At 43.1% G+C, this 24287-nt stretch overlaps 1 protein-coding gene across 1 annotated transcript in view; it reads right to left on the bottom strand.

Annotated features, from left to right (window-relative positions):
* Positions 1–24287, bottom strand: part of LOC119713715 (uncharacterized) — a 153248-nt gene that overhangs the window by 126461 nt on the left and 2500 nt on the right. The gene's annotated exons all lie outside the window — the stretch shown is intronic.

The following is a 24287-nucleotide window of genomic DNA, read 5'->3' as shown; positions in this document are numbered from 1 at the left end:
CAGATGCCCCAGTGCAGTGGTCAGCACACCTGTGTGCTGCAGTGGTAACATTTCCAGTAGCAATGCACAACAGGAGCAGCAACAGCAAGCTTTTCCCACTTGAAACAGCTCAGAAGATTCAAGAGAGCAGTACAAACAGAAGAGCCATTGGTTTTTAGTCTCTTATCCCCTCCTGCCACATTGTGCTAGAGGAGAACATAAAAGGAATGCAGATCTTAATGGCCAAACTGTCTCAACAGTTGCTGCCACATGAACCACTATTTCCACTTTCTGAAGGGTCTGACAATGTAGACTTTAATGGTAAACCAGAGGTTCATGTTAGATTTAAGTCATTCCTAGCAAACACATCGGAACTGGACAGATATAAGGCATTTCAAAATCCAGTGCAAGTTCTAGTTTAGTAATGGGTCTATTCCACACAAGACTGGCAAGGAAAAAATCTACTGACCTGCCCTGAGGTGGACTCCACCCCCATATTTTGGGCATTTTAGGAGACTGACAAAATCTACAACACTTTAAAGAGCTTTTTTGACCTTTGCAGGAGAATTGTCCCATGCATATCCATCTCAGGCCTGTCACTGTTCTGCACTACGTGATCTGCTATTCAAAGTTATTTCTCTAATATGCACTCCATTAACATTGCTAAAATAAAACTGCTGATACAGAATTACAAACTCCACTATCATAAACAGGTTTTACACCCTTGAAATTATAGCAAGCACAAGATACTACTCATTTTACTTCATAAAGAAAAAGATATCTCAGTTGATTTCCATCTCTTGATTGCTGAGAGCAATTCCCATAAAGAGCCTTGGAAGAAAAAAATATACTTCAAGCCCTACTTATTAATCAGTACCACTACACCTCCACAGAGGTCTGACTTTTAGAAGAGTAGGGAAGTGAGTTACATACCCGTGAGCCAGAACATCCACAGACATGAGGGTCAACTCTTGGGAGAGCACAGCAGCTGCAATGCAGGTGCCCCGTTAGCCCTTCAGATTGGGGAATGCAGCTTTTCAGAATGGCAAAGCTCTTGGCTAACCAGCCAGATAAGCCAAAGGGCAGCCAGAAAGGCTCGCACATGTTTTACAGAAAGCTCAGCACACGTAGGTTAACACATGAAGATTGCCCCAGTCCAGTCCCACGCATATTCAGTTCCAGGCCTGGCAAACAGAGGTCGTGCAGCCAGCCTTGAAGAGTAAGAGGAGTATGTTACAACAGTAAACTGCAGAGTTAAGTGGCCTCTGTTTTAAAAGGCTATATGCCAGCAGGGACATCTGCCAGGTAAAGAACTGATGAAAAGCAGTAACAAAATGTAGTGCCTCCAACAGCTGAGCCTGCCCACAGACCTAGCAGCACACCTGCCTTTCAACTCCTGGTATCAAACACTGCACTGGGGGTTACGTATACTCCTGATGGCTCTTCTAGAGAAGATTTGCATGATTTCCCAGCATATAATTAAGTGGAAACAGCCTACAAAGATGGAATCCAATCTGGTTAGCCTCAGAGCTAACCAGAAGTTAAAGCACATTATCTAAAGGCATTATCCAAATGCCTCTTGAACACTGGCAGGCACTGGGCAGCCACCTCACTAGCAAGTGTCTTCCAGATGCTGAGGAACACTGGAATAGCAAGACAATAAAGGAACCTCTCCTCCAGACTCAGCTCTTAAACACATGCATAAGGATAGAGAGGAATGAAGTTAAACTAATCCCCCCAACCAAGTATTTTACCTCTTCACGTTTCTATTTAGCAGAAACAATGACATTCTGCAAGAGTTAAAGTCATTTGAACATGCAATTGCCGCCAGCTACTTTCTAACCGAGGATGTATTTGTGCTGCGAGCTAGAGCACAAACAATACTTTGGAAGAGTTGCACACAATATGGGTATGTGATTAGCAGAGCATTGGCCCATGCCAGCTTTTAATGACTGCACAGCCACGTGTCTACAGTAAAATTTACTGTCTCCTAAGTTTCTGTTACTGGCCTTTCCTAGCCACCAGAGCAAATTGGCTCACTGCACACTTCCCACAGGTCTCTCTCCTTACCAAGAGAGGAGTAATGATAATTTAAAGCTTAAGATACATATGTATAAGAGCACAACTAGTAGCCCTCGTTGAAATGTCAAATGGGAGAGCTACTGATAATGTCAGACACTCATTTCACTCCTTGCAGCTCTATGCAGCATTATTTGCTGACAAGTAATGGACACGATCTAAATTACTCCTCCTCTGACCTCTTCAGATACAATCAGTTATCATTTCTGACAGTAATGAATCTGCCAGACTGGAAAATCCCTGAAGATCCTGATAGAATCAACTCCTTGACTTCCATTTAACCTCCTCTCACCCTTCAATAGTTAAAACTTCTGCAATATTCCATTACAGACATTCTCAGAGCAATGCATGCAAATACCAGGACAGGGCCTGTCACGTTAGAGGCCATCTGCTGATAAATGCTGACATGCTCGTACCCTATGCATACAGCACAACATGTTTACAGCAAGGTAGAGAAGGATTTTCCCTTTATGCTTAGAAGGAAATGCACCTTCCCACGGCTTTATCAGCTGTGGAGACTTGCCTAAACCTCCCCAAAGCACAGCATTACAGAGGATCTCACTCCTTATATGGTAGAGGTGGGAAAACACTGATAATTCATCTAGAAAACCAGAATTTTTGGTTTACAGCCACTTGCAGGTTACAACAGCTTTCGGCATAAGGCACTGGGGTTCCTGCAGCCATTCAACACCTGGTCTGGATCAGACCTTGGCATTTGCCTGAAACGCAACACCATGCTCACCTAACAGTGCCTGACAGAAAGGCTTCAAATGATGCCCAGGAACCAACACCATGCTCTGTAACACATTAAATACTTCACACCTACAGGCGGCTACAGCCTAAACAACCCACCAAAATGCCTGAGCCTTTTGTTGAATGGACACTGCTATTCCTGAGCACTGAGGCTGACCTGACAAAGAAGAAAGACCAAGTCTCCAGATTAACTCTGTCTGAAAACAGTGCAACTTGTCCTCCAGTCATAGAATATCAACTATACCAAGTTATATATATGAGCAGGACAGGTGCTTCCCTCAGCACCAGCCAGCAGTGCTCTGCTCAGCGCACCCCAAGACAAAGCTGCTGATCCAAGCACTATTTGATCGTCTCAGCTCTCGTATTCTTCACTACCAGGCGTGATTTCAGAAAACAGTTTCTCAATTCAAACTGTAGCCCAACAAAATAGATTAGAACAGAACAGTTGGCCTGGAAAAAACTATGCAGTAGAGGACAGTTGGAACATTCATTTTCTCTTATGTTCTTCTGCTGCTGACTAAACCCTAATTTAGTGTTGGTTTTGCTTTCTCTCTCATCTTTTTCCTTTTTCTAAGTGTGTTTAATCTGCTGTAAAATTGTTTTCATGGCTGCAGTGAATGTTATTGTAACTGTTTTACAATGTGCATTATCTGCACTGTGTAAAGGCTTTTGCTTTCTGTATGCAAATCACTACCTCGCCTGCTGTCATTCAAGGTGCATACCCTAACACAGCCATAATACTAAGTAATGTTCCACATCACCGAAGGGCACAAATGCTATTTCCAGCAAAATAAATTAATGAACCACTTTGGATCCAGCAGTACAGAACTGGAGCCCATTCTTAGAATGCAGCTGGACCTCAGCCCGAAGATAGGAGCTCAGCTAGCTTCCTTCTGACCCATAGCTACTGCCAGAACAGCTGAGCCTTAGGAACTACCAGTGTGAGAGGGCCAACAAGAAGGACTACAGAAAACACTCTCATTCTGTGGGCAGAAAACAATCCTAATTGTTTTATGACAAGAAGCAGCAACAGGGTATCCAGGAAAGCAAGTGGTGGAAACTCCGCTGGAAATATTCAAAACCTGCCTGGAGTTCATGCTGTGCATCACACCCTAGGTGACCCTGCTTGAGCAGGGGGGTAGACTAGCTGGTCTCCAGAAGTCCCTTCCAACCTCAACCATCCTGTGAATCCAATTATGACAACTTAGTTACCTATCAGGACAATTGGGAAAGCTTGGTATTTACCCTCCCTATCCTGTAACCTATTAAAAGGAGTTAAGTTATTCAAGGTCCATCAGCACCACCGACATCAAACAAGCAAACTTACACCAAACAGCACCACCGACATCAAACAAGCCTGCCAGGAGAAATTCTATTTCAGCTTTTCCCAAGATTCCTGAACGAGTTGGTATCAAGTCATCAGGGCAGTTTGGCACCTGGTTCTTAGCCTCCTGCATCACAGCCTCACTTTAGTTGTCCTGTGTCTAACATTTTACTGAATTGTTTGCATCCGAAAGTCAATTTGGAACCCAGTACAAGGGAAGAAACAGACCTTCCCAAAGATATTGCCACTGTGGAGCATGACATCCTTAACAGCACCTGCATAAGACAGCTATTGAAAACTTGCCCCAAATCTATCATTCTACAAAACTATCAACTACAACACTGTCTCACCTCTAACACCAATTTCTATTGCATCCCTTTTGTTCTGCATCTCAACTGCTTCTAAAAGAGCTGCCTTAAACCTCTACCCGTTCTGCTGGAACAATGCATCTATCTTTCCTGTCCTTCCTAACCCCAGGATTTACCAGCACCATCCCCAGCACATAGCCCTGAGCTGGCTTTCTGCGTACGGGCTGTTTTTAACTCATCACTGCAGGACGTAGCCACTTCCAGGAAAAAGATTCCACTTCATAGCAAGCAACAGCAGTAATCAAAATCAATCTAGGAATAAGACAAGTGAGACAAACTACCTAGCTGCTCAAAAATTTATGCCAGGTCAGCTGGCATTTGCAAGAGCTTCTATTCACTCATCCCCCTTGTACACTTGGACATAGTTTTCACCTCCGAAGCGAAACTATTTCATAATGGAATTACACTCAGTTATAAACCCAGAGTGACCGTATTTCATGGTTCTTTATAGTTTATGGCACACCAGTTGACAAAAGATAAGCCTATAGACTTATCACAGCGATATGCACACAACCAGGATATAAAAACAAGGCAAGAGCTTCAGCGCTGCCTTTTAGTCCTGCTTTTTCTTCATTTCCAAGCTGAAAGAGGTCTCAGAACTTTAAACGCTGGGTCACGAGCCAAAGGGCCAAGCAGCCAACTTCTCTGAAGTAAAGCATTCACGCTCCACAGGGACTCTCTAGCCAGAGAACAAGCAGCTCATGCTCAAGATCACTTCTGAGATGCCAACTGGGCCTTCTGCCACCAGCTGGCTGATTAGGACATCAATCGTGTGATTATATTGCTCCCCAATTACCCTGCCCTGGCAAGAGCCTCAGCTTCATAACTCTACATTTGCTTAGATCTACAACTTCGCGACCGGTGGCAATTGCTTAAGAAACAAGCCAGGCACATCAATCCTTTTCTCCGACTGAAACAAAACAATCATCTCACCTGCACAGAGGAGTATGACAACAGTTAAAAGACGAGCCTACAGGAAGCCTAAGCTGTTCATCCTCTGCATTGCAGCCTGCAAAAGGCTTTGTGTATTTATATACAGCTATCTCTCCCAGCACAGCAACTCATTTACCAGTGTCTATAGGATCTACTACGTCCTGAACTTGCCAATTTGCCTCAGCAAGTAATCACGGCATCAGACTGCTCAGAGAAGACCATCCCTCAATCTGTCAATGCAAGGTCACATGATGAACCGAGAAAATCCATACAAAAGAGGAAAAACCTCCATACCCAATCCTCAGGCACTTAATCACAGCCACTCACACTATCAGCACCTGAAGCAACATTGCCATGACAACCACGGTACCTTTAGCCCCGCTGCCAGGGTAGCGCAGAAGGAGACACTTGTCTCCAGTTTGTTAGCTGGGTAATTGGTCCTGCTGCGCAGGGTCAGCGTTAAGAAAGATGACAGCAGGCAGGGGCTGTCTGCTTAGGTATCAGGGCCACCTTATCCTTGGGATGGATCTCAGATTTATTAAACACTTACGAGGTTAGCGAGCTGTGAAAATCCTATTCACCACCGCTGCAGTCTGCTGCCTGGAAACTTCCTCCCGTGCTTTAACTTTTTCGGGAGGGGAGGAGCTTCAGGGATTTACATTGCTGTGATTTTCAGGTGAGAGAAGCCTTCCGAATCCCCGTTCTGGGGGGCCGCTTTTTGTAGGAAAAGCAAATGGGCTGGAAACAATTCTTACGCTGAGCTCTTCAGGTGGCACACAGGGCAGACCAGGTCTTGCCAGGAATTTTCACTTAACTGTCCCTCAGCTTGCCTACAACTCTGTAAGTCAATTTTAAAGCTTTGTTTCCTGTACTCATTATTTCTATATTTGTCAGCTATTTACCCCTGTGAGGCAAAGAAAACAAGCCCCTAGCCTTGTTCTTAATCTGATACAAACTGCAGATCTTCAGATGAAAACGATGGATTTGCTGAATAATGTAGTTTTAATACAAACTCTTTCTCCATTATTCATGAATTTATATCCTGCTATTCTACAGAGGCAGCTGAAGCCCCGTACACTGTCACTAATGCCAGAATGGATCAGAATTTCACCCTGCAAGTCTGTAGATAAATTTTTAAAACCTTTATCTATTACCTCTTGTGTTCCACAGGCCTAGGCACAAGCATTATCTGATTATTCAGAAACGGTTGAGCCTCAGCTTCCACACAAGCAGCTCCAAGCTCTAAATGAAATACCTGGGGCAGGGCTAGTAAAGTTGCAACTCATTAGCCCACCTGCAGCAAACAGGTGCCCCTTGCCAGCATCATTCAGCCACACAGAGGTACCTGGCGATCCGCTGCATAATACTCTCTGAATTTTAGCTTTTAGAAAATAAACATCTTAAAAGGAAACTTCAGAGGGAGTGCTTTCTGTACCTTAGTTATGTGCCTTAGCAGACACCTTCTACCGATTCACAAGCCCATTTTGTGCATCCTGCAGAGAGAAGGCCCATGGTAGGTACAAAACAGCTCCTTCAATGGAGGAAGAATTTGTTTTGCTCTTGAATTTACAAAGCTTTCTTCCCTGAAGCATAACAGAACCTGAGCAAGTACTTTGCTGTCAGTCTTCCCCACACAGTTGGTTTTTATGAGGTGGGGGAGTCAGGAATAGCCAATTGAAAGGATTGTACTACATGAAGGCTGGACAAAGACAAAAATTCCAACAGAGGAAAGGACCTCGATAAAATATGCAATTTAATGATGGGAAGTCTCAGTGCAAAGAAATTTCTCATCAATTTCCATTCAAGGCTTTTCCTCATAAGATAACCAGTTGTAGGAAATTCTGAGGTCTTTACAGACCTTTGAGCAGGAGCTTGGACTCCAGACCTCCTGAGGTCCCCTCCAGCCTGAATTACTCTACAACAGTCCAGCTCCAATCAAGTTAACCACCACATCGTTCTCAGAAGACTGAGTCAAAGATGGAGATAACTGCAGATCACAGGCCACATAAAGAAGTTGTCAAAAAGTAAATATTTCAGCTATCAAAGGTACTTCGGTAAGAGCTGTTTACAGCCCAGCTGCATCTGAGACACTGATCCTGCCTGACTGGGAGGCAGCAGCTGATAAGGACCTAAAACATCAAATGGAGATGGTAAAAAAAAAAAATTCACTGATATCCTGGATTGCAATAATACATAAGGTAACACTTAAAAAGTAACACAAGAAACCATTTAAAACATTTTTAACCAACAGTAGAAGAAAAACATGCTAATATTTTGTATAAGATTTAACAAAAACAGATGAAAGAGCACGTAGGGGCCTGTAGGAGCAGAACCCAGAAGCCATTAGCAGCAAAACCAAGCACAACTCCATGGCTGCAGCTGTCACCAAGGATGCTCTAGCAGCACTGTCTGCATTCTTAGATGATGGAACTCTTCTGTGCATAATGAATGATAAGTGCATGGAAAAAAGTCTTCCATCCCAAAATTATCATGATGGAACAGAAATGCGTCCATGCCCAATAATCTTATGCCAAGATGCAGGTGTTCGTGGCACTGGGGTAGAAAAAGGATAGTACTGAATTAGGACATTGGGACATACTTGCTCCAGCACCAGCCTCTGTGAAACTCACCCTACCATTTGTTAGGCCCCCAAACCAAAGTCATCTGCCCAGGGAGTTCTGGCCTACCTTGTGTCTTACTGTGCAGTTGACCAGTGAGGATGACATCACAGTAAAAAATAATTAGTATTAGCCATGCTATAAATACCCACTCACTCCTAGTTCAGCATGCAGATTATTATAATGACCGTACCTTTTAAGCTATGAAATTCTGTTTTACAAGCCTTCATCTCAGCATAATGTCCCCATAAAACACAACAGCAGTGCAGCGAAGAGAGGGCTAAATTAAAAATTAATGAGCCCTGCCAGCACTAGGCTTTCTCAGAGCCAATAGAAAGTTGAAAGTCTTCTCCCCCAAGGAAGTGCCCAGGTTACATAAAGGCAGCAGACATACCCTTCCCTGTCCCAGGTTTAATAGCCACTGCAGTGCACTCATTTATATGCACGCAGAGGGTTGATGTCACTGCACGATGATGTCAGGGGATGCAGGAGACAAACCCAGCTGGATGAGCAGGAGCCACGAAACCTGACAGGACTGAACTCTGTCAGATTTTCCCTTCCCCTCAGCAAGGATCACCGTTAGTAATCACTTCCAGATGAGGAATGGCTGCTTACAGAAACAAAAGCACTTCTTCGGAAGGATTTCATGGGAGATGAGACAAAAGGTTAGGCACCTTTCTGTCCCCACTGACTGAACTGCTCAATGCAGAGTCAGAGCCCTTTGAGTATCTCCCAAGGCTCTTAATGAGCATGGAAAAACACCAGCTTAATCACCTCCCAGAGACAGCACCTAACAAGGTTTTAGAGAGGTCCATACTGAACAGACTGAAGCGTTCCTTGTTATGGTTTTAGCACTTATCAGTCAAGGAAGAAATGAGCAAGAGAAGGGCATTCAAATCACTCATGAAAAATGTGACTACTTTCATAAAGGCAGCTTACTGCCCCACAGAAGGGCACCACAAGCAAGGTGCTCTCCTTCGATTCAGGTATTTTAGAGTATTTTAAGCCCATACTCTAGTCTGAGCCACAGAAGCTGTCAAACAGTTTCAGCTCTCCACTGGAAGCAGGCACCCTTCTCTGTTAACACCAGGAGTATCAAGCAGGATGTCTGTAGGTAGTGGTAAGGGACCAGGCTGAACACGCTGCATTTTCTGCTAGCTGAATAACTTCAGCTTCTAGCAATTAAGCACTTGACCAGAAGCTCTCTCCACTAAAATCCCACCCAGAAGCGATGTGGTTTAACTGCAGCCTTTTATAGAAAGCTCTTCACAGATGCCTAGAAAAGAAACTGATATGGAATTCAATAGGATTGCATACTGATTACTCTAAAGCAATATTCTTTAATGGAAACTGATCCTTCGTATGCATTTTGTGATCCTTTCTATGCATTTTAAAGCTCATCCACAGAATTTAGAAGACAAGTACTCCCACCTAATTCTATGCAATTTTCCCCTATTTTTAGTAACTGATTTCATTCTCTAAAGTACACACAACCTCTCCTTAACTGCCTTCCCTTTTCCCCTCCAAGTACTCTAATTTCTTGCAACTTCCAATCCAACTCCTTATCAGCTCAGTGGCACTGAACACTGCACTGAATATTCCCAGTCCATCAGTTCATACAATTAAGTAGAAATTCTGCTTATCAGGAGCTGGTGCACCATCTTCCACACAGCTATACGTGGTTTCTACACTTCATCCTGGTGGCAACAGGAGAAGTATTACAGCACGCAGCTTCAAGACAGTCGGTAGTCTGCAACATATTGCAGCCATTGCTTGCTTTTGTTGCTAGGCTCATCTCCCAACAGCAAAGCCTCAGTCCGTGATCAGCAGACCATGAACATGCTGCGTTGAAACATGCCCTTGCAAGACAGAAGTGACAGACCAGAACCCTCTTGCACTTTTCCAAGAGAAGGACTGACTCCACGTAGTCATTAAAATAAAGGTCTCAGTCAGCTGAAGAACTTGAAATAATGTACTCTGACTCCCTAAGCTGCCATTTTACTGGAAAGAGGAGGATTTACCTGCTCCACGCCAGTTTTATTGATTCCAAACATCCATTATTTATTCTACTGATCCTGCATTTCAATACCACCCTGGTTTTGGCTGGGATACTGTTAATTTTCTTCCTAGTCTCTGCATGGTGCTGTGTTTTGGATTCACTACGAGAATAGTGCAGATAACTGATGCTTTAGTTGTTGCTGAGCAGTGCTTATGCAAAATCAAGGACTCTGGGGCTTCTTACAGCACCCTGGCAGCAAGGAGAAGGCTGGAGTTGCACAAGAAGCTGGGAGGGGACAGAACTCTAGCACAAAAAGCTGCTTTGAAATTCAGCAGCACTATTAGCCATGCAATAAGGACAAACCCAGCTGGGCACCACAGCTCATACAGAAATGCATAATTCCTGTACCCACTGCAGACCAACAGCTCCCACTTGGAACAATATCCCAGACTGGTACCTAGAGCCCCAAGATTTCACCTGATACCCCATCACAAGCAAGAGGAGGTGCAGAAAGCACTCCTTAAGCATTGCTAACATGGCCATTCCTGTCCCAGCATGGAAAATGCAGTCACCTAGGAAACCGTTTTGGAGATCTGCTGGTGTCCGGGGGTAAGGTTCGGAAGTGTGTAAATGCAACAATTACTCACAGGCATCCACAGCTTGTGCCCATCGGAGAACCTGCTGGAGAGCTGACAGTTTCCATAGAAACTGTCTGGAGGAGCTTACAGTGAGCTTCCTCCCAGCTGTTCCACCTCCAAGTGCAAACAAAGGCCCAGCAACAACAAATGGGAAGGACAACTCATCTGGAGTGCAACAGCTCGACAAAGAGCAGCAAGGCCAGGAGAGACCAGGTGAAGGTCAGCGTAAGGGGGAAACAGCAGAGTCTATCTTATAGCAACTTATTTTGCTACTAATCTGCTTATTTCTTAGCAGCTACTTCCTTTAAAAACCTTGTTTCACTAGCTTAGGAAGAGTCCTACAGTGATCTAACCTGGGAAAGCAGCTGAAGGAGGAAGTTTGACAGCAAAGCCACCAGCCACACGTAGCCTCCACTGAACAGCTATGCAATGGAGCTCCATGCTTGTGCAGAATAAAGCTCTTAGCTGTAAAACTGAGTCATCCCTTGGAAATATTAGTCAGCAGGGAACCTTGCAGGTACATAAATGCATGCCTGTCCCATTTAAGAACAAGCAGCTGCCACATTCCACTGCCTGCATTTTCACCTCAGATGTTTTCCAGTTCCCTAAGGCCAACAGGTGAGCAGGTTGAGAGCCATGTGGGCTGCCAAGGAAACACTACGAGAGGTCACATCACTCCATGCTGCACAGCACATACTCAAACCTCTTGTCTAAAGTGAATTTCATCCTCAGAAAATGAAAGTTTTATCTTCTCAGACTCTTATGCTGTCTGGAGTTCCCCATTCATACCCAAAGTGGTTTCCACTCTAGAAAAACTAAGAGCTTCCCTGGAAGTCTTCCCTTCACCAACTCTACTCCATTTGCCTGGCCTCTCTGTGGTCTTTGCCACAGCATCTCCCACATCCTTTGTTACCAAAAACCCCTCTTACCCCACATCACTCTAACACTCCATGTTATTATCTACACATATTTTGCTACAACCAGCACACAAAAGAGCAGAATCTCTGAAGTCTTCAAAGCTTTTCCCCCCTTTAAGTCCAGGAAAATGTAGTATCAGTACTTTCTTCATAATTTCTTTTTAATCCCAGAAGCAGCCTCCCTTGTATTTCTGGAGGTAGTGACTTTTTGTTTTTAAAGGGCACAGGAGGGGAATAAAACTGACCTTGGGAGTTGCACAGCTCTTATGCTTCAGCAACAGGACTATTTCTTGACACTGCTGCCAACCTGCCCTTACCAAAAAGGACAGTGAGAAACATCAGCCAGTTCTGAGAATAAGTCTTCCCCTGCTGATGATGCTATCTTATCAGCCCAGCCTGTGTAACAATGGGACTCATGACAATGAGCACAAGCACAGGTCTGCAGGCTCTGCCTCAACACAACACTGGTGCTGCTTTCCGTTGTCAGCCATGTTTATGACCTGGCAAGCAGCAATGACCAAACCCCCAGCTCTGTTAGATACAGCTAGCTTCTTAGTGTCAGTACTTAATTAGAACAAATCATGTTAACCACACAAAAAGAATTCACAACGCAGTGACAGCTAATCATTTGCAAGGAACAACAGATGCACTCACAATGAAGATATATTTCACGGCTCCTTGCAAAGCACTTTTCTGATTGAATAATGCATTATAATGAACATTTGGATAGTTCAAAAGTGTTTTAAAAATTTATAAAGCACTTTCTTCTCCATCCACTTCCGCACAAGTATTCCTTAGTTTGTGCCATAGTTGAAGGCTATGCAGGTGCTAGCTTTTATCCTAGATTTATGCTGGCAACACATAAAATAATTCAAAAGATGCCTTAAGCCAACAGAAAGATAACCTAAGCAGAAGAGTCACATGTGGACGTAACACTTCTTGGTACTTCTAGGGATGGATGTGCTTTTTGCATCGCTTCTCAAAAGCTTGACAGGAGGTTTCAAATGAACTAAGGCTTATCTGAGCTAAGCCTTTGTCCAAAGTCAGAAACTACCAACTCATAACTATCTTTGGCTTTAAGAAAACCCAGGAACAGGCTGGATTTGGTTTTCCCCCAGTTTTTGAGAGGTTTATTATAACTCACAATTCAAAACGGGGCAGAAGGAAAACTTCTTTTTACATGTTAAGCCATAGAAAATGCAGGTACCAAGTCTCATGAACCAAACCTACAGAGCTCCTCCTTATTTCTCATCTGGAATACATGAAATTGGCATAGCAGCAACCAACTGTCCTGAACATCGCTTCAAGCTCCTCACCATCTAAGAATTCACAAGTCTGTAAAACTCTTTACCTGCCACAGGTTAAGAGTACAAAACACAGTACTGGAAACTCAGATCAATTGTACTCATTTGATATCCCCTAAAAGGGTTAAGAGGATTTCCAAGCATCTCATTTTTCTCTAATTCTTTTGCTCCTTAATAGATATACTCACACATGCATTATTTTTATGTCAACTTGGTGTGAAGCAGAAGAAAAAAACATTTACAAGTTGTCCCATCTCTGCAGAAAGCAGGCTGCTAAGAGGCTGTTCTCTGCTTATCTATGGATCAGCTTATCCCTTCCCATCTGGTAACAGCAGAACTAAAAGAACTGTCCACATAGCAACTGGCTAGAATGCCTGAAAATGGTTTCTCTACAGTCTAAATAAAACCAAACTCACTCTTCTGCAGTTTGTTTCAGCCACGCAACAACGCATAAACTGGTACACTGATTAGTGTGAGAGCAGCATGCACATCACGGAGGTGAGATCAGCACTTCAGACCTGTGGTTCCTGAACAAAATCTCTGAAGTTGCAAGACCTCCTGCCAATCCTCATCTAAACCCTGCTTTTTTCAAAGTACTTTAAGTGTTTGACCAAAAGTAGCCGTGAAAAGCCTCAAGTGTTCTGACAAACAGGCCAATCCTTGACCTCCCTCCCAAACCAGCGATAGCATCAGTGCTTTCAGCTTTACAACTACAAGCATGTTGCATTTGGTTCCTCAGCTAGCTATAAACAAGCTCATTAGCAATTCACCTTCAGATAACTTTTTATGATGCTTGGATAAAGATCAGTACTTCTAAGTGCTCAGATTAATTTCTATTCATGTTTCTGCACTGCTGCCAATATTGAACAATTCTTTCCCCTCTGTAGAAAAGAAATAAAACCGCATGAACTGCTACAAATCCTTACTCCTAAGGTTTGCTTTTTGAACAGGGCTTTTCCATTTCGGTTGTTCTGATCTCAAGCAGCAGGCTTCTCCGTTGCCACTAAAAGAGACTGAAACCAGGATCATCCATTCTGCATGAAAAACACCAGGTGCCTATTTCACCCTACCAAGAACACTGAGAAAGGCGTCCCTCTGGTATGCAAGTCAGGGACGCCAACACATCTTTAGCTGTTTTTCACCACCATCCCTGTGAGAATTCTTCTATGAATTTAAAGCGTGTCTTGCATTTGTACTCATATCTTGCATCTGACATGGAGCAAATCCTTCAAGGTCCAATAAGCACATCAGCCAGCTCTGCTGAAAACTAAGAGCATGCTAATAAGAGAGCAAGAGAGTGGGACAGGAGCCCTTGTCCCAGCTATTAATAGAAACACTTCAGCAGAGCAGAAAGAATTGAGGGCTGGGATGACTGAGCCTTCTTTCTAGGATGCTGCTGTCCTGCTTACTGGACCATTAAATGTTGAGCAGAAGGAAAGACAGGTTTGGGTGAATAATGGAAGTGTAGCATCTGCAGATTTCAATGTATGTCTAGAAAACGCTTGCAATCACAGACCTAGCTGGTAGACTGGCACTTTTGCTTTTGCAACATTTTGAGAGGGTGTTTCAGCAGGAAGGTGATGCTACCTGCTTCTGAAAGACCCCTCCTCACTCCAGTAAATGGTTCATCAATTCTTCCAGATCTAAAATGAATATATACAAAGCCCAAGTGAGGAATCTCTGGCTTAAGGCAGCTCTGCTCCAAAGAATAAGCATCTCAAAAACAGCGCCCTTACCTTTTTCTCCCTTTTTCAATCTGTGATCCTCCCAAAGACAATGTGAAGATTCCTGCACACACAAGGCCATACATGATCCGCAAAAAGCAGGCCACAGAGCACTTCTCTAGCAGCTTGTTTCAGTAGACTGAAACTTGAAGCTGCCAAGAATAATCACAGTATTAGCTGGAGTGTGCAGTGAGCTACACAAGTCCTCAAGAGTCTGATATCTGCAATTTCAGATGTGTAAGGACTCAAATGCACCCCTTGGTTCAGAAACAGACTTCAGCAGCTGCACAAAGTATTTGGCACACAAAGACAAGGAAGACAAGGTGTGGGTACCTCTTGAGCCAGCAAGACAAACCTGTCTCATGAAGCATTTTTCCAGGCTGCCAGCAAACAAAGATTAACTGGCACCATCTGGCACAGACTACTTAGATCTTGGATAAGTCTTGTCATTGTTTTTGCCAGCAGGTCCAATGTTACCTAATCAATACTCTGCGCTGAACAAACTACTCGGAGAAGAAACAAGTAATTGTCCTACTTCTCTGTGCTTTCATAAACACATCTGCTATTTTAAGCTACCTGGCAGGTTTTCTACAGCCCATTAGAGCTGCACACCAGCTGCTTTCAGTGCTTTTGTAACTACTTCTGACCCTAGTCATCTATTACACCTACCTGTTCTGTTAGCAGCATTCCTGGAACACAAGGATCTAGCGCACTACTCCTATTACAGGGGTACGGCAAGCTTAGTTATCCACACAATTCCATGCAAGATGTCAAAAAGCATTTAAAATAACTACAGAATTAGGTGCTACTCTCCAATCTGTTAAGCATGCATAGCCCTTCGAGGATGCTTATACATGATTGTTTCAGTGTTTGTTCACACAGCCCTAACTCGTTATAGAATTTTCTTGTAGCCTTAAGCAGAAGTTATTTACAAGTGTATCTTGCATATGGCAGCAGCTTGTACAGACATACTTTAAGTATTTCACAGCAACTGTATGGCACACCAGTGTAATAACAATGTCTGTGAGGAAGGCTCCCAGATCCTCATGAGGCAAGATTAAAGAACACTGGCACCTGCTTGCACATGTGGCCAGTGACAGTTCCACACCTGGGGCTAAAGCACCAACTTATATGCCCCACAAGTTACATTTATTGTAGAAAATGTCTTCCTAGTTTAAAATCACAACCAGTCCTTACTCTAAGACTACAAACTAGAAAGCGACAACTGCATTCTTACTCCTGGAACCCACCTGCACAGCACAGCATCAGAAAACAACTTGTCCTTACTGAGATGTCCCACATTAACCATGAGGACATATGGCTGGTGCTGTCCATGACCACAGGTCATTTGTCAAAAGCAGTGAAGCTTCCTGCCCCTCATCCAGCCATGCTAACAGGACAGACGCCTGACCTGTGGAAGATGCTCCTTCCTCGTGCACTTGCTCTAAGGACTGCACACTCCAGGAGTCAGCTTGTCCAATAGTTTTTTGTTTGTTTGTTTTAAAAACCATCTCAGTAAGCTGCAGTAGAAGAGGCTTACCAAAGCCCCGTGTCTGTCGTTATTGATTCCTTGCTTATACAAGGAATCTTGCTTATAAACTCTATGCTTTAAGCTTACCTCTATCTCTCAGGCCACTTCCCCGTGAAATGGCTTGCCAGGGCCAACAGGCACCAGTCTACCCAGCTTTCCTTACCCCAGGAAACAAGTTTAAGCAGTTTCATCCTATGCAACTCCTTGCTAAAAGTTGCTATCATGAAACCAGGACAAAATGCATCTAGGTCACTACACCAAATTATACTGCAGTTGGAGGAGAATCAAAGAGAAGAATCTCTTCCTTGTGAAAGTAATGTAAGTAAAACCGACCTTGCACATTACAGGATAATTGCACAACACAAATTACAAAGCAGGGTAGGAAGGCAAGGTTCACAGCTCTGCTGTCCACTTGCAGAGTGATTGGCTTATTTAGGCAGTTGCCAGCTAGAATTTTTCTGTTTAGCCACTACACCATCTAATGCAGGCGTAAGCACCGTGCCAGCCTGACACCAGAAACCTATTTCAGGGATTGGCTGCTCTGTCAGCACTAGGTCTCCCAACCAGTTTAACAGTAAGCCATAAATCCCAAGAAGGTAGAGGGGGGTGGCAGGCTCTCTGCTGGAGAGGTGTTAAAATGCCAGAGTTAAGTTTTCATCTGTAAGGAATCCAGCTGCATCAGTTCTGCCTTATCTTGAAATTTACATTCCAATTCACAGCAGTGCAAAGCTGATGTGGCAACAGCACTATTTTAACTTCCGTGGTCCTTCTACACACATCACAGCCCAGGCTAAAACAAAGACAAATGTTTTCTGCATAACATTACCCAGGTTATTTATTCATCTCTCAGCAGCAAATTCAGAGTTGTCAGCAACACCTTTCTGGCAGCCCTTCCACGCTCCCTTTGCCTTTTCCCAAGGAGGCAAGCGTTTGCTGCCCTTTGCAAGCAACATTAGAGGCATTAACATGCATCGTGGCATGTACCAGCACCAGTAATGCAAGTTGTCTGGCAGGGTGTCACAGCTGGCAAGCAGCCATTAATGCCACTCCAGCAGAGCACAAATTGCAGAAGTACACTGCAATCCTGTTAGCTTTTGACCTGTACCGGCTTTAGCACTGCTGACAGTCCTAGCTTCCCCCCACACACACCTATTTTGACAGCTTTTTTAGGACAGAAGTACCTAAAGCTAACCAAACATTTCTGCTCTGAATGCCATGGTGCTCCTGAAGATGCGAAGATGCCAAGCCCATGCTTCAGCTACACACAACTTCATGTCACTGTCAATAAAGCACAGAAACAGGAGCCTCCCAAGCAAACCTAGAGTTCCTATTGTAAGGCATCGTCACCATTTCTGCTTCTAGCAGCTCCTCAAGAAGGTCCCCATCCATGTTCAGCTTGTGGGGAAAGGTCTGACTGTAGCCTGCTACACTTCAGCTGGAACAAGTTATACTGGGTACTAGTTTACACCAAGCAACAGAAAAAGCTAAAGCAACTAAGGTATTTCCCTCCCCCTCCACCACTGCTTTCTGAAAATGTAAGATGAGGGAGTTGCCCTCACCTACCTCCAGCTACTGGCTTTCCTGTTACCAAAATGGAAAGGATGGCAGTGAGGTAAGGTATTACACGTAACGAGCAGCTGTGATGTGATGAACGCAGTCACAAAGGTGCTGGAGCATTTGCTGAGGTGTTACACTCAATAATATTCAGAAAATAATCATCCTCATGGTTGAAATGAATACCTGCACAAAGAAACAGACCTCAAATCACATCAAATACTGTTTTTCAGTGAGGCTAAAGCCATCTTGAGCAACTGTATGACATGACAAAACTCAGCACCAAGTTTTACCAATTTATGGTTAAAGGACACAGCTGAACTAGGAGTTTCGCTGTCCCTGCTGAAGTACAAAGGACACTCCTTAGCATTCATTTTCTGCTTTGCCTAAACTTAACCGAAGTCTCCTTTTACTAATTGTCTTTCATTTGTAAGCTATCTTAGTTAGCAACATTTCTTCCCAAAGAGAGCTTCTTCTGTACCAAATGCATACCAAAACCTGCAATTAGCAAATGAAAAAAACTGTTGTTTTTTGTTTTGTTTCCAGGCAAAACATGTTCTGCACAAGCAAAGTTTCATGTAAATGCACACAGATGTGGCACCAATTAAAGTACACACGACAGCCACATAAACCTTTGAACCAGCCCCTCACCAGACCAGGCACCATTTCCTACCTCTGTCTGTACTCATACTAATTTACTGAATTGCCACAGCAACTTCCAGTCGCTAGCTAATGAGAGAAGTCATATTTCACCATGATGCTGCTGGATCGATACACTTTATAAACACGGGTAGTATAGCTCTAAAAGCGACTGTCTTTTTAAGGATGGAAAAGTACCAAGTCACTTTATGCTCACACAGCATATTCCCCCAGGACACGCAGACGTACTAATGTCAACTTTATGACAACAATAATAATACTTTGCTTTCCAGCAGCATCTTTTGCACAGGAACTTGGTATGCTTTACAAATGATGGACCAGACGCTCAGAGCTCCTCAGCGTACCTCTGGGAGCATTCATGGAGGCTAACTTCAGCTAAGGATGCCCATCGTTGCAGATCCTGCAGTTAAAAACAGAAGCTAAGTCAGGACTGATGCAAATCATTTTCCAGAGGATCTCTCCCCAACTGTACAAGGAGCCTTGGAAAATCTGCATTTGTAAATACCCTCCCCTCACTCTCTTCTGACTTTAAAATAAACTTGGGAGTACTCAAAAATAGCTGGGCCATGGTGCTTACATCAACATTTTAGGGGACAGGTAATTAAAAGTTTACAGCATCTCAAAGGTACTATGGACTAGTCACCAGGATAACATCCACAAGGACTGATGACACAGAAATCATAAAGAAAACTCTTGAGTTCAAGAGCAATCAGCATAGTCATCTTATCCCTGCCCCTCACTCCACAAGAAGGCTCCGCTCTTCCCAAAAGCACTTCCACTGTCAGTCCCATTCACCAAGCTGTACTGATACGTTCCATGCTCATCTTTTTGGTAGTGCAACAGACAAGCTTATTCAGACAGCACAATTCCCTTTTTGCACCCAAACACAGCACATCTTGCTGCCGCCCATCTCAGCTTTGCTGTAAATGACAACCTTTGTGGTATTGCTATGCTGAAGTTAGACAGAACAAACAGGGAATCACGTGTAACTGTCTTGAATCTCAAACAGTTACAGTAATAAAGTTTGACACTGCTTCACAGTAGAACAAAAGCATCCACAGACTGTTCAGAACTCAAATCATTCAGCCAGGTACACAAGATTCCCTGGAAAGTGCTTCTTCATTGCTCTGCAGTAGAAGGAACACCTGCACCTGAGGAATTATTCCACTAATTAGGCTCCTCAAACTATACAGTGAGGGAATTCTCATTGTGTTACAGTGAAAGCAGTGAATGCTCACTTTGGTAGGGAAAAAATAGAAGTTTTGTTTCCAAATAACAAAAGATACAGGGCAAAACAGTCCAAGGAAAACCTCATGTATTGAAAATAAGCCTGTGACTTCATAAATAAAGCTCTGGAACAAGATATACCCATCAGCCTCCCTCCTTAAGAGAAGGATCTGATCTTCTGTGGTGCCAGAATAAAACAGACTTCATCTATTGCAGATTTATGGCTAATCTTCCAGATTTCATTTGAAAGAACAGGCTCAGCATATGCATATACCAACTGTACGCACAAAGACCACCACCCATGCAAGATACAGTAGCCAACTGGTGCAGAAAGAAAATACAAGCGGAGCTAAACACAGTTCCTTATTTTTTCCACCCTCTTACAGTGTGCAGGTCCCTTCCTACTAACCTTAATTACTTTCAGAGGAAATCAATATACGGTAGATTAGACAGCTTTCAGACACTGAATATTTGTTCTTCACTGGCATTTGAGATCTGCTTTTTGAAAAGACAACACTGAGTCCCTTAGAACTCAAATAATTTACTCAGGTGATGCAACTGAATTATTCCAGTTCCTCTTAGCAAATACTTAGGACATGGGTGGAAATAATGAATGCACGAGCATCAAGGAAACATGAAAGCCCAAATCATACCATGCTGCCAAGGCTCTACACTTATCACACATTCCATGCTCATTACTAAACGCCTGGGCATCTTATTTCTGATTTGCCTTTCTGCTCTAACATTCCTGTCATCAGTTGAGATGTTTTGATGAACACCCCTGTGAAGCAGCAGCAAGCCTATGAGAGCTACAGAGTCCTTAGCCACTAAGTCCGAGTTTGGACCAGGCTTGAACACTCTCAGGAATTATCAAAGCAGTGAGAAAACAGACATCCAACTGACAGCAAACAAGTAAAAACGAATGTTGTGCCCAGAGAACGCATTGAAATTGTTAATAAAATCTTTCCTTCCCATCTGACCTCAGCAGAGTTTGGAAAACTCTGCATTTCCCAGCTATGTACCTGGGTTCCTTGCACTCCCACCAGATCATCAGGATCTTCAGGAACAGAAGTGCCCAGTTCACTAAAGCTAGACTTAACATCCCTACCAAGCACTCACAAAGGAACTGAACCCCCATTTTCCAAGGGAGAGGAGAAATAAAGGCCACTGTTGTTCTAAACAGCATTTTAAATGGCCTTTTACACCACTTTTCCCCCCATAATTTTCCTTCCCGTCAGACTTTCACTATTTCAAAATATATCTCTAACATGCACAATACCAACCTCTTAATTTTTATTCCTTGCAAGACCATTTCCCTCACTATCATGTAAATGAGCCTCCCTGGAGCTCTTAAGCATTATTATACATCATGGCAGTTGTATTACTCTCTGCGCACTATAAAAGCAGTCCAAGACTCAATTACTATTCACAGATGAACAAAGTATACAGTGCATTTACTGAAGTTATGGCTGCTTAAGGTATATAGCCTCTACGTTGTACACGTTTACTTATGAAGTGCCTTGAAAGAGAAAAGCATGGCTGTTGAAGGACATTCCTATAGACAATTTAGGTTTGTCAATAAATGCCACGCTTCTATGCAACGTTCATTTCAATGAATTGATTCCATTCATAGCTGCAACCCTGACATAAGCCCTGTTCTTTCCTGTTGCTTAAAGAACTTCAATGAGAGGTCTAAATTCAACTAAATAGTGACTCGAGGGACATCTGAAAGAAACTAATTTTAAGTCACAATCTAAAGCCTTTTGTTTGGAGGCTTCCAGAGGTAGTCTACTGGTTTTCTTCCCCAGTAAGAGCATCTATACTCACGCAGGTACTATGTGTTAAATGCTTTTAGTGTGGCTGAGAGGACTGAAGTACTTTCAGCTGTATTCATATGAAATATGATCATTTGCATCCTGCAAATTCCCCAAACCTTCACCCCAGCCAAATAAAAACGTGCTGTCTAAAATTTCTCAGCCTAAGTACAGAGCTACTTTCATTATTATGCAGTCCAAGTGAGTAGCTTCAACATCAAAAGGTGATGATATACAGCCTGTAACAAAAACCAGAGCAGAGAAGTCTGCAGGTGTAAGCAGGAACTGTTATTTCTGAAAACACAGTGTAAATACAATAATCGGGACATCCTTACCCTATTAAAAATCCCCAAGGAACTGCTCCACAATTCAGTTGAATAAAAATGGAAGGTAAGAGGCAAGCCAAAGGTATACCTATGTCTTTGAATCTGCAGTCTGCACGAGGAAAAAAATCCATCAGCTTGAGACATTATTATCATAGCCAATAGTTCTTGGGTTTTACTTTACTCCTACAGCTAGCTGAAGTTAAACTCTTAGGGACCATTGCCTACCTTCCTCAGTACTATGGTATTCGTAATTGAAGCTACTAACATTGAGGAAAGAATTGTAATGAACCACAAAGAGTTCTATATTCCTAGCACTTAGGCTTGCAGTACTCTCCAAGCTTTCTCAGCAGACTGGCTCTGTCTTTATAAGCAGGAAGAAAAAGTATTGTACTAAGACAATATTTCTGAATAGTTCCAACTGCACTCCAGCGTATACTTCACCCAGTAATTGCCCTATTAAATGATCATCTGTGGCAAGATAAACATCATTTGTATAATGCCTCACCAGTTCTCCAAATATTTAGCAGTAGATTTGCAGTTTTGTGGTCAGTCACCTCCCAGCCATGCACTTAAGGACCTCGTGCTAGCAGCAGTTCTGGTATTCAGTCATTGTTCTACAGCCTGGGGTACAGAACATATGGCACAACAACCGTGTCCTAGAAAAGGTTGCAACTCTCCAGCAAGAGCAACAGATCCTGCAAGCACCTGACTCATTAATCTGCAACAAAAACTAAATTACCTCACTGCAAGAAAGCAGCCCCAAGGCCATCTATTGGCCATTTCAGTCTGTTCTCTGAATCTGTGAAGACCTCCATTTCTTTGTTGTATTTTCCATGTAGAGGGCTCACCTTGAACCTCATCCAACAGCTACAAAGATTCAGCTGTCAGGGGTTTAATATTCAGCGCAGGTGCAGACAACATCTAAGAGCTCAGGTACCCTCTATCAGTCTACTGCTGCTGAAGAGCAACGGTTCTGCCCTGTAACACACTCCTAGGGCCCAGCCCTTCCAACCAGAAGGCAGGGGTGTTCGTATTTAAAGCACTGAAGTACTGCCAGACTTGAAGCTATGCTGTTGTTGGTTTTGTCTCGATTCCCAAGCTTACAACACGAAGGGGTAACTGTGGCACCAGTGTTCAGCACCACCAACACACAAAGCAAGGAATAAATCAGACGCTAACTAGTTATGTTACACTAAAAAGCAAACCTTTGCTTTCATGGAGGCAAGACAGACCAAGAAGCAGGAAACAGACAAGAGGAAATGAAAGAAAATTATTGATACTATTCCTATGCAAGGCTTAAACCAGTTTCACACATCTAAAATTGAATATTAAGCCCTACCCTTCAATACCTCTCTGGAGTAAGGGTTACTAATAACCTACAAACCCAAATATCCTGCTGTAGTCCAGAAAAATGCTTGTACACTGGATCCTGCTGACATCCTCTCCGCTACTGCCACTGACTTTGAAGGACTAGAACTCACAGTACTTCTACAGGCATTGCAACATTCAACGTGATGGCAGCAAGAAAGCCATTTCAGCTCCTCCAGCTCCCTTCTCCTTACCCCTAGAGAAGTAATGATGCAAGTGCTGCAGGCTAACCAACTGCTCAGTTCCCACAGTAGCATCAGAAGCTAACTGCATCTATGCTGAAGGGCTAACAACCACCCAACAGCGGAACTTGCATATTAACATTACCATTCAATCAGCCAACTTTTAAGGTCGTGCTCCTTTGTGCTCTTTTTAAGACTTACTTCAGTCTGTTTAGCTTTCCATGAAAAACCCTTATCCAGCAGGACATTCAGTTTAGAAAAGGTACACACACCTGCATCAGTTTACACAATACCCCTGAGTGAGCTTGGACAGAACATCTCGAGTTCTTTACAGGATCAGGACTTCACTGTGTAAGTTCATAAAAGCTGACCAGTATTCAGACTAAATTCAGAAGGGCACAAGCTTATCAGGCAGAGAAGAATACATCATTAAGCCACACATTTAAAAATTTTCAATTTATGAATTCTGAAAACAAAGAATAAAGCCAATTGTTTGAATCATTATAAGGAAATGCAGCTTCTGAGTTTGACTAAATTTGTGAAGCTCAGCTCTGTACTACCAAAAATCAGGAAGACAACAGAATTAGAGGGAAAAGCAACAGTACAGAACTCAGAGTCCTGAGTTCTAATGAAAGTAGCTCTGTCTCATTGGAGCAGACTAAGAACACTGCAGCTTGCTGAAAGAAGAGTTGCATGAATGGTAAGCTGCTTACGTGAACAAAAAGGTTAAGGAATCAAATCTGCCACTTGCGAAAAAACATCTACAGATTATCAGAAGTCTTGTTATATTCTCTCTCACCACTGCAACATACATTTCTGTTGAAATGCTGCGTATTTTCCTCTATTTTCTGGAGATCAGAATGATCACTAAACATCTTCATATTGTCCCATTTTTAATTTTTACCAGCCCAGCCTTTAAATGACAACTGTTACAACTGTGAGCCATAGTGTAACTTAAGGAGTTTAAAACAGTTTCACAGTTAACCATG

Source organism: Anas platyrhynchos, chromosome 25, assembly GCF_047663525.1.
Source record: "Anas platyrhynchos isolate ZD024472 breed Pekin duck chromosome 25, IASCAAS_PekinDuck_T2T, whole genome shotgun sequence".
NCBI lineage: Eukaryota > Metazoa > Chordata > Aves > Anseriformes > Anatidae > Anas > Anas platyrhynchos.
The sequence above is the reverse complement of the archived record's forward strand: the minus strand, read 5'-3'. Positions and strand labels throughout refer to the sequence as shown.